The 21,953-nt window shown below is 44.8% G+C and overlaps 1 long non-coding RNA gene across 1 annotated transcript; it reads right to left on the bottom strand.

The window, feature by feature from the left end:
- Positions 1–4,939: 4,939 nt before the first annotated feature.
- Positions 4,940–7,806, bottom strand: LOC129734584 (uncharacterized). The gene is made up of 2 exons (XR_008730118.1): positions 6,925–7,806; positions 4,940–5,896 (listed from the first exon to the last, which is right to left on the bottom strand). It is a non-coding gene; the product is annotated as an uncharacterized LOC129734584 (long non-coding RNA).
- Positions 7,807–21,953: the final 14,147 nt, after the last annotated feature.

The raw sequence follows: 21,953 nt of genomic DNA, 5'->3' as shown, positions 1-21,953 counted from the left end.
TTTTTGTGGGGGCACAAGATAACTCTCCTACTTCATGTGTGCCACCCACCTTGAATTCATTAGAGCTGGTTTTGGAAAGTCCGCTGGGGCCCCAGCTCCTTCCTCCCTGCCCTGCTCCACTGTCTTTTGTTGTAAAAATACCTCAGCAGCAGCTATGAGCAGGTAAAGGGCCCAAGCAGCCCAGATAGATGGCTGTTAGGTTTTGCAACGTGTCCTGGTGCCCTAAGACCCAGGGTAGGACCAGCAGTGACTTGGTGCTGTAACTTCACTGTCTTCTATTTAAAGACTGCCCTGAGTCAGAAGTGAGAGCTGCTGGGGATGATAGTTGCTTCAGGCAACTGTGGGGAGGACAGGGCCAGGGGTAAAAACCACTAGCGACAGCCCGAGCTGGGAAGGGCATGGAGGGGTACCACAGCACTGAGTGCAACGGGGCATCTGAGGCCTTGTCCTTCATAGAGATTGAAGAAGAAGAGGAGGAGGTGGTGGCGGCTGTAGACCCAGAGGAGCAGACTAACAGGTACTGTCTCCCCCAAGGACTTGTAGCCTCAGGGGAAGCTGGCAGCCTTGTTTCACAGCACCAGCCTCCGAGATGCCAGGATTGGGGCCCAGCACTGGGTTTAGTGCCTTTTCCTCACTTCCCTTTACCAATTGCCACAGATAAAAAATGTGGGAAGGTGTCTGGGGTGTGGGTGTTTCAGATTGATGTGGCTGTAATTAAGTTTTGTGCATTAAATGCCTGCCTTGAGTTCCCTGAAAGCTTTTCTATTTAAAGATCTTCTGGCATTACCAGCTCAAGCGGCATCTCCCTCTGCTGCTCCCTTTCTGGCTGACTCTCTCACATACTGATCTTAAACATTCTGCAGATTTGCCTGTCAGAGAGAAAATGGTCAAAGAATATAGTGCCGCGTTGAAATTTGTTCCTTTTTACTGCCCTTTCTTCCTTCCCAATTGTCCCTCCCTCTTCAGGCTCTTCCCCCAAAAGAAAAAAAATTGTTCTATGCACTTCAACACCACTGGTCAGGATTGGTGTGGCTGATTTTTTTGGGTGGAATGAAGAATATTTTATCACTCTCCCCCCCCCCCCCCCGCCCCAATCTTGAACAGAAACTGTCATCCTAATATTGTGTTCCTACTGTCAGGAAAATAATGAGACACAGTGGCATGTGCTTGGTCCTGTGCAGGATATGGAGGCATCTGCAATTTGATCCACATTTACAGATTCCTCTGGCCGTGCCAATGCTGTTGGTTTCAAAAGGAGACCGTGAGGCCTGAGAGTCCACCTGCACATATCGGGTTGTAAGATTTTGCAGGAGCGGGCTGGAAACTAGGACCATGCGTGGCAATCAGTTAGCTGAGGGGAATGTGCTCGAGCTTGTCTAGACAACAATTAACATGATGAGGCATGTTTACAGAGCACAGGGGAGTGGGAGACAGATGGCGCCTGGTGCCAAGGAAAGGTAACACCTTGCGGTTAATTGCTGGTAGTTAACCACCAATCAGGGATTGCCTAGTATGCAATGCTTAGCTTCAAGAACCAATCTGTTTCAAATGCGCAGCTTCTGAAAGTGTATAAAAACGCGTGCTTCCGTACAATAAATTGACATTTGCTTGCATCAAGCTGCATCCCGTCTCTTCATTCGCCGCAAATTGGTGACCCCGACGTGATCCGTTTAAGGATCTGACGTGAAGGGATCTCGAATCGCCTATCTGAGCAACTTGCAGCGAATCCCACAGAACTTTGAATGATCCGCTGAAAGGAAGCAGGAGCTGGCCAGAAATCCCTCCGGAGTTGAGAGGTGAGCTGTGGGAAATCCGTAATGGGGAATCAGGCTTCGTCCCCAGAAGGAGACGTTTATGAGCTTATGAAAGGTCTTCTTAATAAACATAAGAAAAGTATTTCTGGGCAAGACCTTAAAGCAATGCTCAAATGGGTGCAAGTAAATATGCCCGCAGTGACTGCATCTACAATTTTTACGCGTGAACTTTGGGACGACACAGGGGTGAAATTGTGGGATTCTGCGACAAAAGGCAATACTGAGTCCCACCGTCTGCTCTCTTCATGGAGAGTTATTTTTGAGACTATGAAAGCACAGGAAGAAAAGCCAGAGGAAGGAGAGGAGGAGGAATTGCAAGCTCCTATAGCTCTTTCCTTATCAGCCTCTAAGTCACAGTGCTCTAGACCCCTGGGTGTCAATGCAGTGGAGTATCCGCCAGAAGAAGATCCCTTTGACCCAGGACCGATAGACCCTGAAAAAGAACCTGATTTATACCCTCCTGATCTACGTGATGTGTGGACAAAAATAAAGAAACAAGCCTTAAAGGAGGGGGATTTAGAAATGGCTAAAACTATAGTTGCTCCAGTCTTGTATTCTCAGGGTCGGGCAGGGGGAGCACGATGGGAGGCTCTTTCTTTTTCGGTTGTTAAAGAACTGCGCCGCACGGTTACAGAACATGGTATTTCTTCTCCCTATTTTATAAGTCTATTATCTTCTGTGTTTGATACTTATGTCGTGACTCCTCATGATTTGAAATCTTTAGCACGATTGCTACTAACCCCGACTCAGTACACGTTGTGGGAGTCACATTGGAGAGGAGGACTGCAAGCACTCCTGCTCACGTAAGTTAATCATAATGATCCTGCATTAGCTGCACTAACAATAGAACATCTTACGGGCACCAGTGCACATGCTGATCCTGTAGCGCAGGCTCAAAACTGCCCCCGTGCGGCTCTCGAGGCAATTAGAGAAGAGGCAAAAAAGGCTTTTTTCCAGGTTCCTGATGTACAAAAGCCACAAAAAGCTTTTACTAACATCACTCAGGAGTCTCAAGAACCTTATATGCAGTTTATTGATAGACTAAAACAGGCTTTGGAACGTCAAGTAGATAATGCGGAAGCTCGGGATATATTGCTAACAAAACTAGCTGTTGAAAATGCTAATGCTGATTGTAAAAGGCTACTGAAGTCTCTTCCTAACCGTAACCCCACTCTGGTGGAAATGGTGGAAGCATGTAACCGAATCGGTACGGTTGACCACAAGTTTGAAGCTATGGCTGCTGCTTTTGCAACAATGCGTGGTGTGGGGAATTGCTATGGTTGTGGTAAGCCTGGTCATCTAAAGAGAAATTGTCTTGCGCGGGCTGCGGGGAATAAACAACAACCTCCTGGTCCTGGAGTTTGTCCGACATGTCGGAAAGGGCGTCATTATGCTAATCAATGTCGAACTAAGTATGATTTCCAGGGACAACCGATACAGGGAAACCGACCATGGAGCACGGGGCAGCGACGCGCGCAGACACAAGTGCCACAGCTGACATTTCAACAAGCTCGGAGAGAAGCACCGACACCTCAAGTCCCTGTCCAGCAACCTCAGGCAGCGCCGGATTGGACCTGGCAACCTCCCACACAGTAACGTTGCTCGCTTCCTCGGTTCATTTATTATCAACAAATGTCAAAGGACCATTACCCCCCGATACACAAGCTCTATTAATTGGTAGATCTTCCACAACATTGTCTGGTCTATTTGTTTTACCAGGTGTTATTGACTCTGACAGTGTGGACGAAATTAAAATTATGGCATGGACTCCATTTCCACCTTGTACGATACCTCAGGGTAGTCGAATAGCGCAACTGATTCTGATTCCGGCAAGGGTAAGCTCTCTAATCACTGATCATCCTCCGCAGAGGAGAGGAGGTTTTGGATCCACCGGGTCACCCCACATTTTGTGGGTACAATCCATTTCTCCACAGCGACCTATGTATCAGTGTACCCTTATTTACAATGACCAACAAATAGCACTAAATGGGATCATTGACACTGGAGCTGATGTCACAGTAATTTCTCAAGCCAAATGGCCTCCGCAATGGCCACTGACTAATGTCTCTCAGGCATTGGCTGGGATAGAGGGGACCGGTAATAGTCGTCAGAGTTTGGAACTAATTCAAATTCAAGGACCAGAGGGACATGTGGCTTCTGTTAAACCTTTTGTGCTGCCTGTCCCTATGGTTTTGTGGGGGCGTGATGTATTGTCACAATGGGGAATGTCTATCCGTACACATTTTTAGATGGGGCCATTGAAGTGCGCAACACCCTAAAAATAACCTGGAAAACTGATGTTCCTATTTGGGTGGATCAATGGCCCCTTCCTTTGGAAAAACTTCGCACACTTCAAAACTTGTGGATAACTGGCTAGCTGAAAAAGTTCACATAGACATAGTCCAGCTGGCTGGACAAAAACGCACATCGCTCTCAGCTTATCTGAAGTAAAACAAAAATACACTGTCTTTGGCTGTCCTTGTTACACAATAACAGGAAGATTTTGGTGGGAAAAGAATGTTGCAGGTGGGAACAGAAAACTACAGAAGAGAAACTAGGGGCGGGCTTGGTATTTAGGCAACTAACCAATAATGAGCTTAACTTTTGTAATATGTATGAGCTAATTATAAGAAGGCATAAAAGGTGACTGTAAGGTACAATAAACGAAGTCTGCTGCTCACTCATATTGAGTGACTGTGTCTTCCCTCCGTCGCGACAAATGGCGCCCGAACAGGGACCCTAGAGAGGGCTGAACCTGCGAGCCACGAGTCGACGGAGATTCGGGTACTGGTCCTGAAAGCAGCGCAGGAGGCGGAAGGGCACAGTCCCCGTGCCCGGGAGCACCTACAGAGGGTCCCGCCGGCCACGCGTCGCCGAAGTCTCGCAAAGGATGCAACAACGCTGACGACGGTATGGAGAGACAAGCGACGTATGATTTTCTCAAATGCTTTTTAGAAAAGCGGAGCATTTGGGGCATAGATTGTAAAAAGGAATTATCCGGGTTATTAGCATATGGGGTAGTGAGGGGTCATTTTGGGAATCCGGATATGGTTTTCGAGCATGCAGTGTGGTGTAATTATGGGGACATGTCGACGGCGAGGGAAGTCAAGCGGGCAAACTCAATATGAGTGATAAAGCAAGCTTCGATTTATTACGGCGCGATTATGTCTTATATACAGTTCCAGTTAATTATGCCTACTAGTCATCTGCTGATTGGCTAAGCTCTAAAGGGTTACATTTTCATACGTCCTCCTACTTGTGGTTTCTGCGGATAGCTAGCTACATTTTTTTTTTTCTCTCTTGTCTACGCGAATTCCTCAAAGTTATTTACAACATTAGGCACAAGATCAGTGTGTTTTTCTCAGCTTCCTTATCAGCATGCCTCAGCATAGCTGCAAGGCCTGCTTCAGCTAACTTACGCTAACTTTGTTTCACAAAGATCTTTAAGGGAGTCATGGCCGTGATCACACAGCCATTCTGCAACAATTTCCCCTTTTTCTCTTTGCGCAAGCAAAACTTGTGCAGTTACACGCTCGAGTAATTTTCGAATACAAGAGAGAGCACAGCTTAAACATATGAGTGCAATGATAACATTTATTACTATAGGCAACACACTTTGCAACAGCCCTTTTAAACTACCAGAAGACCGCCCTAATAATAGAGCACCATAACTTTGTCCATTAATTATCAGAGGTCCTCGGACATGAGTTGTGATTTTTTTGTGGTCGGTTGTCAATTAATGTTGTATCTACTGCTGTTGCCAGGTCCAGGCCGAGGCTCCCTCGGGTGGCGGGTTGTAACACGGTGTCTGCCGATAAGAGTTGGTCACTTCTCCTGGAGGGGGTGTCGTGAAGGTGACAGGAGTAGCGATTGGGGTCGACGCGCTGCGGCTCCTCGCGCTCGGTTTCCCGTTTCCCGTCTGCCGACAGACGTTGGTGTTGTGGGTTCGTTGCTGACAATTTTGTCACCACACTTGACGTTGTCGACATCGGTCACGGGTATGTCCTGGCTTCCCGCATCGATAGCAGAGGAAGTCTTGGCGCGTGGTGGTCGCTGGCTTCGGGGGCGCAGAGGTGCAAGCGCTGCAAAAGCCTGACTTTGGGCTTGCACTAAATCTCTCCCTACTGCTTGGATTGCTTCCACTAGCAAGGCTTGCTGACCTACTGGCACCCGACTCATTCGCTCTAGCATTGTTTCTACAGAAGAATCTAAGGGCAGGGTTACTAAAATGCCTTTGGTGTAACTGTTACTATTCTCCAGAATACACTGGCACAATAACGGCCCTTTCATAAAGTTAGGTATATCTGGTGGGCTCACTGTGGAGGCCTGACTCATTCACTGTACTACGTAACTGACTTAATATTTTCCAATCAAAGCCTCCCAGGTTCCCTGTCTTTGGTTAGTGGCATTCATCTGATACGTTACAGGGAAAGCTTGTGGGGGGTTGACTTGCTCAGCAATATCAAATATTCCCTGAGCAGCCGCTTCTTGTGCTATTTTTTGCCAATTAATGCGCGTAGAACACAACAGTTTGTTTACTGGTTTTTGTTTTTGTTTTGGTTTTTTTTTTAGAATTTTGTATTGACTTCCCACTGCTATTTTCTTCCTCAGCAGCACTTTCGTCAGATGTGTCTCCACCCTCTGGCCCCCCCGAGGCTACTGCGCCGGAGGAGGGGGGGGGGGGGGCCACGAAGGGTCTGGAGGTGGTGCAGTGGGCTCTATAGGTGGTACAGAGAGCACTGTTTGTGATAAAGGGGGTATTGGAATGTGATTTTCACATGGCATAATCTTTCCTGCATTAGGATCTGCACTTGCAAGTCGGCTTGTTGCTGCCGCAGCAAGGCGCTTTTCTGCTTGATATCTTTTTATACAATTTTTACTTCACGCCATGATTTCATTAATTTTTTATTTTTTTTTTTGCTGCCTTATCGTCATCTATAACTAAGTCCCACAAGCAGTCTCCAAACACACGCCACTCCTCTACTTCAAACATTTTTTCGGGGTCTGTAAAAAACCCTTTCGCTTTTCCCATAGTAATTAATCCGGCCAGATCTTTTAAAGGGCCTGCTCCCCGCTTTTCTAAAAAGCATCTTAATAATTCAAAGGCTACCTCTCTTTCCATGATGCGCGTACTCTGTAGTCTCGCCCCCCTTCTTGTCCGGCGAGGTTGGATTTCCGCGACCTCCCTATTGTCTGGTCCGGAGCAGCGATTTCGCTAGGTAGCCTCCTTCTCGGCTGGCAGACCCCACCTTATTGCCGAAGGTCCAAGCGGGGAGACGGCGAACGATGTCTTCGGAGCCAGTTCCCCGCTTCCCGGACGCTGCAACCGGGGCCTCAACGAGCACGCCATCCACCGAAGGAGGAGTGGGGGTCCTCTCTTCACGGGAACATAATGAAGGCGTCAGTCCCTGTTCGGGCGCCACTTGTCGACGGGGAGGGAAGTCAAGCAGGCAAACTCAATATGAGTGATAAAGCAAGCTTCGATTTATTACGGCGCGATTATGTCTTGTATACAGTTCCAGTTAATTATGCCTACTAGTCATCTGCTGATTGGCTAAGCTCTAAAGGGTTACATTTTCATACGTCCTCCTACTTGTGGTTTCTGCAGTTAGCTAGCTACATTTTTTTTTTTCTCTCTTGTCTACGCGAATTCCTCAAAGTTATTTACAACATTAGGCACAAGATCAGTGTGTTTTTCTCAGCTTCCTTATCAGCATGCCTCAGCATAGCTGCAAGGCCTGCTTCAGCTAACTTACGCTAACTTTGTTTCACAAAGATCTTTAAGGGAGTCATGGCCGTGATCACACAGCCATTCTGCAACAGGGACACACTGTTTTCCGAAGTAATAGCCGACAATAAAGCTGCCAAAAAACTGATGAAACCGTGGCAAGCTGTCACCAATGCCCTTTTGCAACATCAAGCCGAACAGAGAGCGGCTGCTGCTGCCTCTGAGTGACTGGGAGTTGCAAGCGGGACTGCAATAGCCACACGGCAGGGGGAATCGGCTTCCCCCCCCCCCCCCCCCCCCCCCGATTGCCTGTTGCCTCCCTCGGCGCATATGCTGACAGTTCAACAGGGGACTGCGGGAAGGTGGGACCAGTCGCCCTTCCCGTCGCCGCCCTCTTCGAATCCCTCAGCCCCTCCGTCGGGGAATGATGACGTAAGCGAGGACATAGACCGTAAAAACCCGGTAGAGAGTAGGGAATGTACGAATCCTTTTGCAGAATGTCTTCAGGTTGCCCAAAATAGGCAAAAGGTCTGGAAGCAGATAGCAGAAAGCACTATGCTTGAGGGTGAACGCGATTTTGCCGCAGGAATCGTGCATGAGGCTTTCCCAGTCACATATTCACAGCCAGATGCGCAGGGGAATATCACGGTTTCTATCACTACCTTAGATTGGAAATTATTAACTCAGCTACGGGCTACGGTGAGTGAGTCAGGTTTGAAAGGGGAACCAACCAGGCAAATGTTAGTGTGGATAACTGGCTAGCTGAAAAAGGTCACATAGACATAGTCCAGCTGGCTGGACAAAAATGCACATCGCTCTCAGCTTATCTGAAGTAAAGCAAAATACACTGTCTTTGGCTGTCCTTGTTACACAATAACAGGAAGATTTTGGTGGGAAAAGAATGTTGCAGGTGGGAACAGAAAACTACAGAAGAGAAACTAGGGGCGGGCTTGGTATTTAGGCAACTAACCAATAATGAGCTTAACTTTTGTAATATGTACGAGCTAATTATAAGAAGGCATAAAAGGTGACTGTAAGGTACAATAAACGAAGTCTGCTGATCACTCATATTGAGCGACTGTGTCTTCCCTCCGTCGCGACAAATGGCGCCCGAACAGGGACCCTAGAGAGGGCTGAACCTGCGAGCCACGGTTCGACGGAGATTCGGGTACCGGTCCTGAAAGCAGCGCAGGAGGCGGAAGGGCACAGTCCCCGCGCCCGGGAGCACCTACAGAGGGTCCCGCCGGCCACGCGTCGCCGAAGTCTCGCAAAGGCTGCAACAGCGCTGACGAAGGTGTGGAGAGACAAGCGACGTACGATTCGCTCATATGCTTTTTAGAAAAGCGGAGCGTTCGGGACATAGATTGTAAAAAGGAATTACTCGGGTTATTAGCGTATGGGATAGCATCCGGGTCCCCGCGGCAGCGGCGAGCGGCGGCGCAGCCCGGCAGGCCCCTTCCCGGCCGCGGTTTCTCTCCAAGGCTGCACCCACACACCCCCCCTCCGATCGGCGCCATGGCGATGCAAGCGGCCAAGCGAGCTGACATCTGGCTGCCCCCAGAGGTCAGTCGGATCCTTTATATTCGGAACCTGCCGTATAAAATCACAGCGGAGGAAATGTATGATATCTTTGGGAAATATGGACCTAGTCGACAAATCAGAGTTGGAAACACTCCTGAAACAAGAGGAACAGCTTAAGCTTCTCAAGGAAAAATACGGACTTGATTACAATCCCACCAAAAAAAAAAAAAAAAAAAAAAAAAAAAAAAGCTTCAGATGTCACCTACAAGAAATAGGTTTCTGCCTTGAACTAGCAAACATTTCTGTGTTTAAAAAGAAGCCTTTTTGCCTTGATGGAGATAATTTATTCTGTATTCTGTATTTATGCTGTATTCTGAATGTGGAAATTGGTTGGGACTAGGAGGCTGGCTTAAAGGCATTTTGCAAATGGGATTATTATTTTTTATCATTATTGTAATAATAGTTTCTTGATCAAAACCAGCCAAAATTATTTGTAAGCATTAGGCATATCTGGAAGAGAATGCCTTTATTTGAATCAGCAGTTAAGGTGTAGTTTAATCTGAGGCTGTGGTTTTATCTGCTTCTGGTGAATTTTTGAAGTGATGAAATCAGAGATACTAAGAGTTATGAGGGAATAAGGTAATAATCTAAGTAAGGGTGCTGTCTTTTATATCTACAAGTGCAATATGCTTTTATGTAGCAGAGAGAAACTTTAACAATAATGTTGCTTGAGCAAGATGTGCATGTGACAACTTGGGAAAAGGGATATCACAACTGGAGTGCAACAGTGTTTCTATGTCTGGCAGAGTGAAATCTTTCAAGACCTGAGTTTAGACAGTCTAAAATAAATTGTTAGTATTCAGAAAACCCATCTTAGGCCTCTTTTGCTTACATAGTGTTATGGAAGTCAACTGCTATTGTAGAGAATTAATGATTTTTTTAATACATATTAACAAATACTACTATTTTAACTTGAGGCAGTTGAGTGAGAAATACTCACGTGTAGCATTTGAGGGAATGTCAGCATAAATCGTACTTACAGTAAGACTGCATTTTTAATTACTGTACTCGTTAAGATTCGATGATACCATAAGGCTAAGGCCTTTTATCACAGATTGGTTCTGAACTAAAAGGTGTGTGCACATGCAGATATGCACATTTGTGTTATTTTCCTTAATTGGCTATAAAATAATATAATTAGGTTGGGGACTAGGTCTTGGGAATTTGTCTATTATACTTCTGTTTGTTAAGGAACGTGCATAACATACAGCACCCATGTAGGCTTGGCTTGTGGCACAGTTGTCAAATTTAGCATAGACATTCAGACAGATAAGCAACGTACTATTCTTGTGTGTATGACCTACAAGCCATTATGGCTTAGTGTGTAAATCTGTATGTAACTATTGAAAAAAACACTTATGAATGTATATAGCTTAGAACTAATTTTTCCCCTTTGTTAATTCTTTGATATCAATGAGGTATTCTTCAGAAAATGTATGGACTGGTTGGTTGCATAAGGGCAGTTGTTATTTGGACAGAAAATTGTTAATGGTCAGGGATTTTCCACTAAAATATTTGCAAATATTCCTATTCAAACATCAGTTTGGTTTCTTTTTCGGGTTTGAGCTTGCATTAGTCCATGTTCAGAACTTTAAAATTACCTTTGAATTTTTTAAACTTTTTATATCACTGGAACAGAAAGAGCATCTAAATTAAAGCTTCAAGCTAACTTTATTTTTCAAGTATTTCAGGAATTATACTTCTGAACTGAGATTTTATAAGTTGGCTGTGTATTTTCCTGTGTTAACACGCTGTTATTGAAAATGGTCGACCAAGCCTATGTCGCCCAAAATAAAAACAGGGGAATTGTGGATAACTGGCTAGCTGAAAAGGGTCACATAGACATAGTCCAGCTGGCTGGACAAAAATGCACATCGCTCTCAGCTTATCTGAAGTAAAGCAAAATACACTGTCTTTGGCTGTCCTTGTTACACAATAACAGGAAGATTTTGGTGGGAAAAGAATGTTGCAGGTGGGAACAGAAAACTACAGAAGAGAAACTAGGGGTGGGCTTGGTATTTAGGCAACTAACCAATAATGAGCTTAACTTTTGTAATATGTACGAGCTAATTATAACAAGGCATAAAAGGTGACTGTAAGGTACAATAAACGAAGTCTGCTGATCACTCATATTGAGCGACTGTGTCTTCCCTCCGTCGCAACATGTTAGATTATATTTGGGGAACTAATATCTTACTCCCGAGTGACATACGCAGTATAATGAAGTTAATCTTGAGCCAACATCGGCAGCTTCTGTTTAACGCTCATTGGCAGGCTGCTTGTCAGGAATCGATAGCAGTGGTTAGACAGCCAGGGGACCCACTGCATGGGGTTACTCTACAGGAGCTGATGGGTTTAGGACCCTATTTTCGAACCGAAGCTCAGGCACTGATGGGACCGGATAAGGCAAAGGAAGCGATGAGGCTAGCTAGACTAGCGCTTGACCGTATAAAGGAACCTGGGGGAATCCCTTCATATATGGGAATCAAGCAGGGAAGAGAGGAGCCATTTGGGTTATTTATCGATCGTGTAGCAAACGCCATACAGGTGGCTGGGGTGCAAGACTATCTCAAAGGCTCCATTTTAAAGCAGTGTGCCATAAAGAATTGTAACCCAGCCACACGTAACATCCTAGCTACGCTACCAGGGACATGGACCATAGAAGAAGCTTTGGAAAGAATGGCACAAGTGCCAGTCAGGCCCCAGGCTATGTTAGTCGAGGCAATAAAAGAACTAGGGAGTGCTTTAAAGGAGCAGGCGCAGGCTACCCAAAGTCAGGTCTTGGCAGCCCTTGCTCCTTTGCAAGCCTTTGCTGGGTGATCAAATGCCCGCGGCCCATCTCGTCTACGGTGCTTCCGTTGCGGTGTCACCGGACATATGAGACGGGACTGCAATGTCAACTCCGTATGGTGTCGAAACTGCCGCTCAGACACTCACAACGAAGCTGCTTGATGTTGATTGGGAAATGGGCGACCCAGCGGGAAGAGCCGCCCCGTGCCGACACAAAAAGCGGCTGCTTACCCAGCAGCATAAAATCCTTTCCTCTCCGACCCGCAACCAGCGGAAGCCTCGGCTTGGACCTGGCAACAACAGTAGATTGTACCCTCTTGGACTCAAAGCCTACAAAACTTGCTACTGGCATACAAGGGCCAATTTGTATAAGCGGACAAGCTGTTGGAGCATTACTCATAGGGCGTTCATCAGCCACCATGTTGGGACTCAATGTTTTGGTGGGACTGATTGATAAGGACTTTCACGGAGAAATTCATATTATGGCTCAGACGCTGTTTCCCCCACTCTTTATTGTTGCGACGGAGGGAAGACACAGTCGCTCAATATGAGTGATCAGCAGACTTCGTTTATTGTCCCTTACAGTCACCTTTTATGCCTTGTTATAATTAGCTCATACATATTACAAAAGTTAAGCTCATTATTGGTTAGTTGCCTAAATACCAAGCCCGCCCCTCTCTTCTGTAGTTATCTGTTCCCACCTGCAACATTCTTTTCCCACCAAAATCTTCCTGTTATTGTGTAACAAGAACAGCCAAAGACAGTTATTTTTGCTTTACTTCAGATAAGCTGAGAGCAATGTGCATTTTTGTCCAGCCAGCTGGACTATGTCTATGTGACCCTTTTCAGCTAGTCAGTTATCCACACTTTATACCTAAGGGGACCAAGATAGCCCAGTTGATTCCACTACCGCATCTTGCAGGCACCCTCCAACCATTGCAAGAACAACCTCGAGGACAAGGTAACTTTGGGTCTACGGGACAAATGGCTTTATTGACTATTGGCTTGGGTCAACGACCACGGCGATCGGTAACAGTGCAGTATGGAGACCAGACACTCTCGATTACTGCGCTGTTGGATACTGGCGCTGATGTCTCTATAATCAGTGCACACAAATGGCTGGCGCATTGGCCAACCTGTACGACCAATGCCACAGTTGCAGGAGTAGGAGGATTGACCCTCGCTCGCAAATCCCCCCTTCTACGATGGACTATAGCTGACAAAGTTATCAATTGTTGTGTCTCAATTATTCCACTGCCTGAGGGGGTGCATGCTTTGGTAGGCCGTGATATCTTGGCCCAAATGGGGATGGTCCTCACTTCAGACCTCCCTTTCTAGGAGCGGCCATTGCTTGGACTTTCCTGATCCCACTCCGATGGAAGACAGAAGAACCAGTGTGGATAGAGCAGTGGCCATTAAAAAGGGAAAGCCTAGAACAGGCGCATGAACTGGTTAAAGAGCAGTATCAACAAGGTCATTTGCGTCTGTCAACGAGCCCGAGAAGCCCATTCGATCTTCCATCAAAACGCGAAGGGGCTGGCACGAGCCTACAAACTCTCTATGGAGGAGGCTCGGGACATTGTGAAGGCTTGCCCTATATGTAGTCACCATAACTCAGGCTTAGGGCTCGGTTGCGGGGTCAACCCGCGAGGACTAAAGTCTAATGATGTTTGGCAGATGGATGTTACTCATGTTCCTGCATTCGGTCGATTGAAATATGTGCATGTTACTATAGACACCTATAGCCATATGTTATGGGCCACACCACAGCCCGGGGAAAAGGTCCGGGACGTGCGCCGGCATTTAACTAGTTGCTTTGCTGTTTTAGGGGTGCCTATTACTATTAAAACTGATAACGGTCCTGCATATGGTAGCGGACTACTTAAACGCTTTATGCAAATGTGGAATATTAAACATGTTACTGCAATCCCTCATTCTCCAACTTGACAAGCAATCGTAGAGCGGGCTAACGGGACACTAAAACGTTATATAGAAAAGTTCAAAGAGATTCAGGATGTAAGAGAAAGGGTAGAGAAGGCTCTTTTTGTGCTTAATCATTTGTGTGTATTTGGGGACAGTAATGAGCCACCTATAATAAGGCACCACGCTGGCTCAGAACCCCCCAGGCCACCACACATGAAAGTACTGTATAAGGATGCAAAACCAGGACAATGGGTAGGTCCTGTGGAGGTGATTTATGTGGGGCATGGTTATGTCTGTATTTCTACCGATTCAGGTACTATTTGGGTTCCCAGCCATTGGATAAAACCTGCTGTAGAGCACGCTGGAGGAGCTCGACGCGAGAACGCTGCTTCAGCTGCACCTTGCGATAGGCCCTGTTCTGGAACCTATTCGACATCTGTTCCGATCCCACATACAGGGGACCACGCGTGAAAAACTCGAACTTTTGACAGCAAAGATACAATCTCATAGCAAACGGGATTATTATTTTTGATCATTATTGTAATAGTTTTAGTAGTGCTTAGCTGTGTATTTTCCTGTATTAAAACGCTGTTATTGAAAATGGTCAACCAAGCCTATGTCGCCCAAAATAAAAACGGGGGAATTGTGGATAACTGGCTAGCTGAAAAAGTTCACATAGGCATAGTCCAGCTGGCTGGACAAAAATGCACATCGCTCTCAGCTTATCTGAAGTAAAGCAAAAATACATTATCCGTGGCTGTTCTTGTTACACAATAACAGGAAGATTGCGGTGGGAAAAGAATGTTGCAGGTGGGAACAGATAACTACAGAAGAGAAACTAGGGGCGGGCTTGGTATTTAGGCAACTAACCAATAATGAGCTTAACTTTTGTAATATGTATGAGCTAATTATAACAAGGCATAAAAGGTGACTGTAAGGCACAATAAACGAAGTCTGCTGCTCACTCATATTGAGTGACTGTGTCTTCCCTCCGTCGCGACAAAAACTTAGTCTCAGAACAACTGTCCAAAGGACACATTGTACCCTCTACTAGCCCATGGAATTCACCTGTTTTTGTTATTAAAAAAGAAACTGGCAAGTGGCGCTTGCTCCATGATCTCAGAAAAATTAATGACGCTATGGAAGATATGGGAGCCCTCCAACCCGGGCTCCCGTCCCCAACTATGATCCCTCGACACTGGCATCTAACTGTCATAGATCTTAAAGATTGTTTTTTCAGTATCCCGTTGCATCCAGATGATGCCCCCAAATTTGCCTTTTCAATTCCAAGCATCAACATGCAAGCTCCGTTGCAGAGATATCAGTGGGTTGTACTGCTACAAGGTATGAAAAATAGCCCTACAATGTGTCAATGGTATGTTGCGAAAATACTCAGTCCTGTCCGAAATGCTATGCCTACTGTGTTATTGTATCACTATATGGATGACCTTTTAGTGGCAGCACAACATCATGAAGTCATGGAGAAAGCTGTAGCCCTTGTCACAGATGCCGTGAATTCAGCAGGTCTCTGTATAGCACCAGAAAAGGTCCAGAAGTTTCCCCCTTGGAAATATCTGGGCTGGCGAATAAGAGCACAAACTATTGTTCCTCAACCATTGCAGATCAATACCAATGTAAGGAACCTGCATGATGCAGAAAAATTACTGGGAACAATAAATTGGGTTCGACCATTATTGGGAATTTCTAATACAGACTTGGGTCCTTTGTTTGACCTACTAAAAGGGGACACTAATCTTTGCTCTCCACGTAATCTTAACTCTGAAGCAGATACATCTTTACAAAAGGTTGCCTCAGCTATCACTTCTCGACAGGCCCACCGATGGGCCCCTGAACTACCTTTTTACTTGATTATTTTAAACCCTGCTCGACAGCCTCATGCCCTGATATTTCAATGGGACCTTCAGAGCTCAGACCCCTTGTTAATTATTGAATGGATCTTTTTACCTAACCAGTCTACAAAAACTATTTTGACACAACATGAAATGTTTGCCTCTCTGATTGTTAAAGCTAGATCACGCCTGTTAACCTTATCAGGGAAGGATTTTGTCTGTATTTGTCTACCAATAACAACAGTATACTTACAATGGCTTTATCAGCAATCAGACACCTTTGTTATGGCACTTGCCGACTATACAGGTCAAATAACTTCTCATCCTCCTTCACACAAACTGTTTAATATTGACTTTCGTCTGATGTTAAAACCCAAAAGAAGCGATCAACCTCTACAGGCGCTTACTGTGTTTACAGATGGATCAGGCAAATCACATAAATCTGTTCTTCTATGGTGGGATGATCAACGGAGACAATGGGACTCGGACATAGAGACAGTCTCCAGTTCACCTCAAATAGTAGAACTGAATGCAGTTGTTCGCGTTTACCGAAAATGGAATGTACCACTCAACCTTGTTACTGATTCCGCTTATGTTGCAGATAACAACCCACCGATAGTTCGACATTTTACTGCAAATACCTCCTTCGAGGCACGGGTTAAAGCCCCAGTATTGGTCCGACATCCAGAAACAGCGCCTAGAACGAACACTATCACCCTGGATCAAACCACTTAACAAGGGTAATACGTTTGGACCAGACCAGATCCCCAATGCACTGACGGCACCACTAGCAGATATTATCTTCCCTTACATCGACTTTCAACGACACTGTCACGAACCAGATTGGACAGCATCTCGATTTCTACAGTTATGTTGCTATGAACATGGACCATTCTGTCGACCGTGGATCAAGATTCACTGTGAACTCTGTGATCAGGATCGCTGGCGAGTTGTAAGACTAAGGGACAGATGGGGTCATTGGATGTGTTCTGGGTGTTACAATCAACTATTAAGGTTTAATCAGATACAGTGGGCTGAATGTTTTATGGGAAAGCCTCTTTTGGAATTAGAGGGAGTTATAGGATTAGGTTCTGAGATTTTGCCAAACTTAGTTTTTGTAAATTTTTTATCATTGATTTAAAGCCTAGAAGTACGGGCTACTGCATGGTTGTTGTTTGATTATATTATATTAGCAAGCAGAATTTATATTATTAACAAGAATATTATTATAGGATTAGAGTGTGGACAATCAATTGCAGTGCCTCGGTCGTGGACAGTACGACCAGAAGAATGGCTGGCTGTAAAACGATGATGGAAAAAGAAAAGGAGAAACAAGCATTGTCATTAATATGGATAATGATGTTCACATCTGGACCTTGGCCTATTGAAGGTAGCTCTTATCCCCCTTTTCTACCAAAGGTAAAAGTTTGGGTCACGTTGGCGAACTTGACTGGACAGGATACTCTGTGTCTTGCTATGGCCACTCCGGATCAGCCTTTTTCCACATGTCTTGTGGGCTTACCATTAGATGAATGGCCTATACCTAGAAACCTTCAAAGTCTTTTTCCACCCAAAAACGTATCAAAAAATGTGACAGACAATTGGGATGTATGGACACCCCATCTCCCACTGGCCACTTTGGAACCACAAGAAATTGAACTTCTTGGTTCTGTAAAAATGGATTTTTGCATAAAATTTAACTACATGGGAAAGACTCAATCTAGGGCATGGGACGTTTCCCCTATTCATCCTGTTTTTAGAAATGCAAGTATCTGGTGTAATTACACTGCTAACAACTTGTCTAAATCTAGCAATGCTCTGCTCTCACTACCTGCTGGAGTATTTTTTATTTGTGGGGATCGAGCATGGCCTGTCATTCCTTCTCATATAAAAGGAGGTCCGTGTAGTTTAGGGCGACTTTCCGTCCTGACTCCTAACACATCTATGATTTTACAACATTGCTACTCTCGAAGGACAAAGCGTGGCACTCATGCATTTGCCCCCGATTGTGATGATAACATACAATTTTGGTCCTTTGGCCAACGCTTTACTGCATCTCTTTTGTTGCCTGGAGCTGCTGCAGGAAATGCTCTGCCAACATTAAATAAGCTTGGCTGTTGGCTTGCCAAACAAACTAATGCCACAAGCAGTGCCTTGTCTGGTCTTTTATTAGATGTTGATAGTGTTTGCCATGCGACATTACAAAATAGAGCTGCAATAGATTTTTTGCTTTTGTCACAAGGTCATGGTTGTGAAGAGTTTGAAGGGATGTGTTGCATGAACCTTTCAGATCATTCGGAATCAATTCATGCTAGCATCCAAAGATTGAAGGATGGAGTTTCTCATCTTCAACAAAGTGATACTTGGGATTGGTTAGATAAACTGTTTAGTGGTTGGGGTATTTCAGGATGGTTAAGAAGTTTAGTGAAGATGATTATATATGCTTTAGTTGCTTTTTTGTTTGTTCTATTACTTACACCTTGTTTTTACTCGTTCGGTTTCAAAGGTTCTTTTTGTGCAACAGGAAGGGGGAGATGCAGGAGCGGGCTGGAAACTAGGACCATGCGTGGCAATCAGTAGGCTGAGGGGAATGTGCTCCAGCTTGTCTAGACAACAATTAACATGATGAGACATGTTTACAGAGCACAGGGGAGTGGGAGACAGATGGCGCCTGGTGCCAAGGAAAGGTAACACCTTGCAGTTAATTGCTGGTAGTTAACCACCAATCAGGGATTGCCTAGTATGCAATGCTTAGCTTCAAGAACCAATCTGTTTAAAATGCGCAGCTTCTGAAAGTGTATAAAACCTCGTGCTTCCGTACAATAAATTGACATTTGCTTGCATCAAGCTGCGTCCCGTCTCTTCATTCGCCGCAAGATTTCTTCCTTGTCTTGAGTAAAACCTATCAGTTTTGGGTGGATACTGTAGGAGGAACCAAAAATATTAATGTTGATATTTAAGGTATTTTCAGAAACCACATTTTAAAGAAATTAGGGTCATACAGTTCCTAAAACCAGTGCTGTGGAACCATCCTGCGTTTACAAACCTCTTGGAGTATATCATAGTTCAAAGCACTTTCTAACTTTGCTGATGGTCACTGGAAGAGAGTAAGATGGCAGAAGAGAGGTGAGGGGACTCTGTGCAGCCTAAGCCACGCTGAGTGTTATGGGAATGAAATTCAAATAGAAACATAGCCCGGGACTGTAGGAAAATCTCCTTGCAGTGGAAATAGAGAGCTAGTTTTCCAAAGAAGTGGGAGAACATCCCTGGTATGTAATGCTGCTTTTCTTCTGAGGGAGATGTTGATTCTTTGGTCCTATACTGGCAAAGAGAGAGGTTATGTGACTGCAAATGCTACTTGTGCATGGGTCTAGCTGCAGTCCTATGAGAAAATAAGCTGAAGTCGGTGGACTGGAGCTACTCACTGCAGACAGCTAAAACACAACCAATTGGATATTTTTTTAATGCATTCTACTAATAATGCAATGGCTAATAATAAAACTCAAATTGTAAAACATAAGTGCGAATGGCTAACTTTTCCTTAAAGGGAGGGAAATACATGTAGCCTCACAGTTATTTACTGCTTGTGCTGGGAGGGTGGCTTCTTTACAGGCTGCAGCTGGGTCTTGTTTCTGGCTGGCAGCTTCCACAATGCAAACTTGGGCATTGCATCTCACCATTTAATTAAATCACAGCAATCATTCCCTTTAGATCTCAGTTATATTAAGAATTGCAGAATCTATCTCTATCCTTAACTGTCTTACTAATAAGAGAGGTTAGAGTCTAACAGGCTTTTAACAGCTGTGCTCAGTGGTAACTGAGTCAATTTAACTCCATTTGATTAATTAGGCTAATGGAGATGTAAAATTTTGGTTTTGGCACAGATGTGGTAACTGCACTGAGTGCTCAGAAATAGCTTAGTAAAGTTAAATAAAACTGATTCTATAAATGCTTAAACTTTGTTGCAAATGTTAGTGTGGTTGTTGAGCTTAAGGCCTTCTCCTGTGCTTAATGCCTGGGCAGAACTCCTAGCAGGTGCTGGCTAAGCAAGAACAAGTGGACTGAGCCCCTGAGACATACTTTGTAAGCTAATTATTTGTTGACAAACAGGTTTTCAAGCCCCTTGTGGGAAAATTGCTTGCAGGGGGGAAATTATAGACATAATAGAAGTTGTAGTATTATAACAACCTTTTTAGGGAAATATATAGTTGCCACTTTCAGATGGTTGGCATGCATGGAATCTACTCCACCATGGTTCCCTAGGCAACATGGCCTGCTGTCCTGGAGGAGCAGTGGAGGGTGGAGTGGAGTGGAGAAACCAAAGCCAGGCTCTGCTGTACTCCCTGCAGGACTGGGAACTTGATGGTACTATACAGCTGATAAGCTACATAGTGGCTGTCAAATGGAAAATAAATGAGATGATGTCTGTTGCTGGGCCAACAACTGTGGCGAAACTATTCTCCTTAGATGAACCTTGCTCACTATAATCTCATTATAATACTAATGCACACCTCCATCCCAAAGTTACCCACCTCCAAGGCACAACCACCCCTCACCGAGCATGTGCTTTATATTTCTTATCAACTATGTCTTTAAATGAAAGTGAGATAAGTTTACATTAATCAATAATGAAAGAATGTATGACTAGAATCACTCAAGCTCCACCTGAGAGTAAAGTATAAAAAGTGAATGAATGAGGGGAGAAGTTAGGGAAGACTCCATTGTAACTTCTAGGATCAGTTGATGGGCTGAACCTGTCTTCTCCCCCATAGGGATGTCTATTGGGTAGGAACTTTGACTTATGCATGCTAAATAACTAACTCATTCTAGCTGTCATTAGTAATTAAGGGTTTGGTTGTGTATCATTTCAAGCTTGTTTTTGCAGACAGTCCCTATCACCAGCAATCACTAATCATAACTTATCACAATTTTATAATAAAGAGTGTTATTCTGTAAACTGTTAGTGTGAGTCCTTTGTGGGCGCTATCAGTTGCTGGCAGCAGATAACACATTTAAACAAAGTGGGAAGACCCTCTGAGGGGTCCCCCTTATGCTGTTGGTTTGTTTCCCTGAACAAGTCAGTCAAATTGCCCTCTGATCCAGTGCGACTGTTCAGTGAAGGAACCCTGTAATGGGATGCTGACAGACTGGTCAAGCACAAGGGTCTTGGCTTTCCTGGGGTGCTGATAGACAGATCAGACACCTGGGGTTGAGAGGATTTCCTCCCCCCCCTTCATGTGACACCACTGTTGCAGAACAGATTATTTTTTTTTGTGCTTTGAAAATGTAGCTTAGAGGAAATGTAACCAATATGCAAACTTGGTTGAAGACAGCCTGTCCTGGACCCTGCTGTCATTGATTTATTTTTAACAACCCTAAGCTCTCTGCTGCTTTTGTCTTCCTCCTCTGCATGCAGTTGAACAGCACCTAGTTGTGCAATGTTGCAGTCAGCAGAAACTCCTATTTCCATTTCTTTCAAGCATGCTAAATATCCTCATTCCTATTTTATAAAAAAGTTAGGCAGCAAGATGGCTGGCCTGAGGTCAGCAAGCACTCATGTGACAGAAGAGTCCTGGTGTTCCCCTGGGACCCTGCTTCCTTCATGCTCTACCCCCCCTGAGCCCTGATGGACCTGTTCTGCTTCCACATCAGTCCCTCTGTAGCAGCCATGGAGCCTGGCATGGCTTTTGCTGCAGTTTTCACCATGCAGCTGAGCAGCCTGGCATCTGCAACCTGTTCTTCCCCACTGAGTGTGAGTGGGCACCTGCATATGGGGCTCTGGTGGCATGTTAGGGTTAGGTTTGTTTTCCTCCTATCGGCCCTCAGGCCCCCTCAGTTACTGACAGTGCTTCTGAGGACTAACAGAAAATAGCACCTGTCCAATGGGAACTGCTTTCCTATAGAGGATGTGCCACTTAATTCATAAGTATCTTTGGAGTGTTCAATAAAATCCCAAAAGCTTCAGCAGAGTTTATGAATTGGCCCAAAATTATGATGCATGCACATAAAAAGTAGAAAAATTCAGGTTTCACATCTTTATTACTCTTTTAAATGCAATCTTTAAATAATTTGGTTTCCTAACACAGGTAATTATGCAAGTAATGAGACTAACATGAGGCATCAGAAACTATTATAAAGATGGCATAAGGCATCATGTCCTTGTCAGCACAAATAGCCCACTGATCTTCAGGGTGTTCATGCAATATTTTCTTGCCTTTGGGCATTTTACTATGAGACTGATGGATTATGGCAGATGTCTTTTGTTTC

The sequence above is a fragment of the Falco cherrug genome, chromosome W, assembly GCF_023634085.1.
Source record: "Falco cherrug isolate bFalChe1 chromosome W, bFalChe1.pri, whole genome shotgun sequence".
Lineage (NCBI taxonomy): Eukaryota > Metazoa > Chordata > Aves > Falconiformes > Falconidae > Falco > Falco cherrug.
The sequence above is the reverse complement of the archived record's forward strand: the minus strand, read 5'-3'. Positions and strand labels throughout refer to the sequence as shown.